The 4987-nt window shown below is 45.0% G+C and overlaps 1 long non-coding RNA gene across 1 annotated transcript; it reads right to left on the minus strand.

Moving 5' to 3' along the window:
• On the minus strand, positions 1-4318 carry LOC131280065 (uncharacterized). Its single transcript, XR_009187645.2, has 2 exons — positions 1475-4318; positions 1-781 (listed from the first exon to the last, which is right to left on the minus strand). It is a non-coding gene; the product is annotated as an uncharacterized lncRNA (long non-coding RNA).
• Positions 4319-4987: the final 669 nt, after the last annotated feature.

Genomic DNA, 4987 nt, shown 5'->3' on the forward strand with positions numbered 1-4987 from the left:
TTTTTTTTTTTTTTTAAAGATTTATTTATTTATTTCTCTCCACTTTCCCCCCACCCCGATTGTCTGTTCTCTGTGTCTATTCGCTGCGTCTTCTTCTTTGTCCACTTCTGTTGTTGTCAGCGGCAGGGGAATCTGTGTCTCTTTTTGTTGTGTCATCTTGCTGTGTCAGCTCTCCGTGTGTGTGGCACCACTCCTGGGCAGGCTGCACTTTCTTTCACGCTGGGCAGCTCTCCTTACGGAGCACACTCCTTGCGCATGGGGCTTCCCTACGCCGGGGACACCCCTGCGTGGCAGGGCACTCCTTGCGCACATCAGCACTGCGCGTGGTCCAGCTCCACATGGGTCAAGGAGGCCCGGGGTTTGAACCGCGGACCTCTCATGTGGTAGACGGACGCCCTAACCACTGGGTCAAGTCCGCTGCCAAGCTCTACCCTTCTTATGTAGTAAGTTCTCAAACCAATAATGTTGTGTGACCCAGGTTACTTACAGAGATTTCAATGTTGCCAGCTTTTTAAAAACCTGCTCTTTTGTTGCAATCTCCTCTCCATAGGGACTCAGGTCTAAATCAGAGGATGATGGATTGACAGAAAATCAGACTTACAGCCATGGTGTGTACTCCTCCCTTCCAACTACAGTCACGGCACAGCCCATTGTCCTTGAACCAGGCTGCCAGGTCAGCCTTACCTTCCATTCTTAGTCCTCATGCAAAGACTCCTCAGACCAACCTTGCCAACTTCCAAAAGGAGTCTAAATCCATGGTTTAGTCTGAAAACTGGGATCCCTGTTACACAAATACAAAGTTAACATTCAAATAGAAAAAGATCCCCTACCCTATTCCATTAAATATCTCCCTCTCTTGCCAGGAATCCATCCCAACTCTGACTTCCTCCTTCTCTAGCCCTAGTGAGACATGAGAGTGAGAAGTGTAAGGGAGAGAAGAGGAAAAAGAGGAAAAAAAGAAGAGATTAACCCTGATTCCAAAGCTAGATCCTTTTGTTATTTCTCCAGCAAATCATGGTTCTCTTCTTCCTTCCCTCAACCACTTTCAGTGTGCATACCTATGCCCAGGAACCAGGGAAACACTAGGCTCACAAGGTTCACTCCCCACCACACAAAGGATCTGGTCCTAAAACTAGAACCAGTTCAGCAGGGCCATCTCCCAGTCCTGGCAAGATGCCCAAGCCTCCAAATCAGGCTAAGGTATGGTAGAGGTCTGCTGAGATAGACCCTGGTAGTCCTTGTCCCCAACCAAGTTCTGAGAAACTGTGAACTGTACCAATAATGCCCTCAGGCTGGAGAGAAGGGTTATATCCAGAAGTCAAACTTTGAGCTAAATACTGTGAATGCTTCACCTCATTTAATACTGATAGTAAATCCTGTGGTGTAATATATAAGGTAGGAGGTCTTTCACTGCAAGAAACAGAAAGCTCAACTCAAATTGGTATACACAATGAAGGGAATTAGTGACTCATACCTTGGAACACAGATGTAGAACAGCCTCAGGGTAGGTTGATTCAGCAGTTCAACACCTTCAACGAGGAGTCCTCTGTATTCCTTCTCTCCTCTCTGCCATCCACACTGAGAGGTTCCATTTAGGGCTGATCCCCATCATAGTCTCAGAGCAGTTTTCAGTGGCTACTGGGACCACATATGTCCCCATTCTCATCCAGCAGGAGAGCAGGAGAGAGAGAGAACTCTCTTTTTTTGGTCTGGAAGTAGCCAGAAAACTCCTGCAAGTTCCTTGGCCTGGATTAGGCTAGCCTCACCCTGGATCTACAGTGATGGCCTGGAAATGGGATTACACTAGCCTTAAGGAGTGGAATAGTTGGGGGAGATACGGATATTCTAATAAAAGTTATGGTAGGTATCAAGAAAAGGAGAAGGATAACGTGTTGGGGAAGCAGCCCCAAGGCCCCCTTAGGTACACATCCCAATTTTGTAGCAGAGAAACCAAAGCTCACGGAGACTATTCAACTGTGTAAATGGTGGAGCCAGGATTTTCATCCAAGCCTATCTGACCTTACTCCAGGCCATCTTGAGGAACCTAGCTAAAGAAAAGACCAGTAGTCACTCTTTCTCCCTCATCCTAAAGTATGAAAGTACTTAAGGGGAGCAGGTGTTTCATGAAGCTGGAAAGCTACCACTGTGTCAGTGCCCAGGAGCCACTGAATCAACACATCCCACAAAGCCGAGGCGGCTGTGAATCTCCCACAGTACCTGGCATCATGCCTGGCTCAGCGAATGTCTGTAAATAGAAGCCCAGAGACTACAAATCTATTACTCGCTATGGTGAGTCCATTCTGGGTTAAATCAGCTTTGTGGGCTAGCCTGGGAACCTTGCCACAATGCATAACGTTGTTCCTCCTGGGGAATGCCTTCCAAGTTCCAAAGGACAGATTTGCAAATAGATTTCTGGAGCAAAGCCCCATCCAGTGCTGGGAACTGCTTTTACTTGACTTGTTTATTCGGGAGAGCTGTTCTGGACTTTCACCCAGCATTGCCTGGCAGGAGGTGACCAGGCTTTAGCCAGCAGAGGGTGGGGCCAGCAGGAGGATAAAGCTGATAGCTGCTGCTCAGTGCTACAGGGGTACCAAGCTATGTGAAGAGGGGGCAGGACAGAGCCTGTAGAGGCCAAAGGACAGTTGGTGTCTGACGAAGGACCTCATTTAAGGAGCACTAGATTCCCCTTCCAGTCTCACTCACACTTGATGGAAGAGGGAGAGAGGAGGTCACATGCACTCAGGCAGATTTTGCAGTTTTGCAATTTTTGAGAGTGAGCATAAATTTTCCTCTAAGCAGCTGCTGTTTCTCATTCTGGTTGAGGTCTCTCGCAAGGCAGCATCAGGTTTGAACATCATGGCCTGCTACAGCCACACTGGCCTCGAAGATTTCTGTGGTCTATTTTGAGTAATTTTACTGCTCATGGTTCTGGCAATCTTATCCATTTTCTGACAATATTTAGAGTCTGATGTAAGTGTGAACTAGACAATGACCTTTAAAGTCATGGCAAAGATGTTATGTTTAAAGATTTACTTTCTTCCTCAGATCATCTATCTGCAGGATCCTTTGACCCTGCTGCATGGCCTCCTGGATACTTCCCCAAGTCTCTGTCCACTTGGGGGTGGAGGGGGTGAATGTTGAGCAGAACCTTCACGTGTCTTGGGTCATGAGGAGCATCTGAGCTTGCAGAAACAACTCCTTACATTTCAGAAGCACTTGCAGCCTTTTCTGAGACACAATGCTGACTGGCTCATCTGGGGCATTTCTTTCTCTCTGGCCATTTTAGGATCCTCCTCAAAACACATGTGAGAACACACCACCAACTCCCTCCAATGAGTAGTTACTAGAATTTGGCTAACATTTCAAGCTTGACATGGCTAAAACAATACCATATCTGCAGCTTAACTTTAGGTGACTCACCAGAAGAGCTATTTTAAACAGAATTTGTAGCGACTAAGATTACATTTGTTCTAGGAAAAACAGACCGAAGGGACAAAAGGCCAATGTAATATTTTGAAGTGCTCTTTTTAAGTTCACAGAAGCCCTGTTGTATTTTCTTGACAGCATCTTAGTTACCAGGCACAACAGGAGGGGCAAGAATTGGTATCTAAAACACTCAAGAAACAATCATGCCTTGACGCCATCCAACAGGAGCGGGTGTTGATCTGAAAACAGATGTGCAGAAATAGTAATTGTTCTTTTCATAGAGTGTCCCTGGAACCCAATAAATACCCTGGCAAAATAAACATTTGTCAGGATAGAGCTATGATAGCCTTGTGAAGGGCAGAGTTTACAAGTCACCTGCCCTACCTGTGGCCATATTCAGTTTTCTCTGCAATCGCTATACTTTCTTCCCCATCCCACAATGCAGAAGCACAATGGGGCTTCTAGCTGGGACTTTTGGGCTGTGACAGGGTTACTAAGAATCAACGAGGGAGCAAGGAATCAACAGAAGCAAACAGTAAGTGTGAGAGGAGTCCCATGCTACACAAGTCAAACATACAGGTAAGCAGCGACCTCATTATTCTTCTGAGAAAAGTTGCTTCCCTTCCTAAAACAAAAAACAAAAAATTTAAGGCCCAAGAACTGTCAAGAGAATTTTCAGGAGGGGAAGGGAAGCTGACACCACTGGACTAACCCAATCTTTTTGCATTTTGCTTCCTTCTCAGGGTCTCCCACATCACTTCCCACTGCCACCATCACTTTAGCCCCCAAAGGGAGATATTGATTCTTCTTTAGCATTATACAAACCCCTTCCCTGAACTCTTCTTCACACAGCTGAGATATGCTGGAACTTTCCCAAAGGCTTTGCAAAATTCTAAGGGAGGAAAAACAGGAATGTAAACAAGAAAATACATGAAGCATAAACACAGGCAAGCTTGTGCAATACATTAACAATGCTAATATTTAGGGAATGAGACATGAAAGGGAGGGGCTTTGTACATTATAACCTTCTTGTTTATTTTCCAAGAATTATGTTTACTTTGTCAGTAGTACCCTTATTTTTAAGCTTATACAGTATTGCTTTTGGTCCTTACATGGCCACCTGGTTCCTGTGGTTCACTCTACCTACAAACTTCCCACCTTATTAGCTCTGAGACTCTTTCTTCCATTTCTTTCTACTTCACCAGGTCCCACCAGCCTTCTGGGGAGAACAATGGATGATAAGTTTAATCATTCAACAAACCTACTATTACGTGCACACCAGGCACTGAGTGGTAGGTCCTTGCACACCTTCAATGCTTATCAGTAGCACACAGATGCCTTTTCTCTTTCATAGAGGAAAGACCAAGGACTGGTTCCTTAAAACTTCAGTCCATGTCACCTAAAAACCCCAGGTCTTACATTAAAAAAGAATATCCACTTAGATTTATATATGAAAGCACACTTAATAGATTCATTAATCTCTACCAAAATAAAGATCTTGGTTGCAAGAATTCCCAAAAGACAGCAACAGAAAGGAACTCATTTACATATAAAAATCCCA

The sequence above is a fragment of the Dasypus novemcinctus genome, chromosome 10 (genome assembly GCF_030445035.2).
Source record: "Dasypus novemcinctus isolate mDasNov1 chromosome 10, mDasNov1.1.hap2, whole genome shotgun sequence".
Taxonomy (NCBI): Eukaryota; Metazoa; Chordata; class Mammalia; order Cingulata; family Dasypodidae; genus Dasypus; species Dasypus novemcinctus.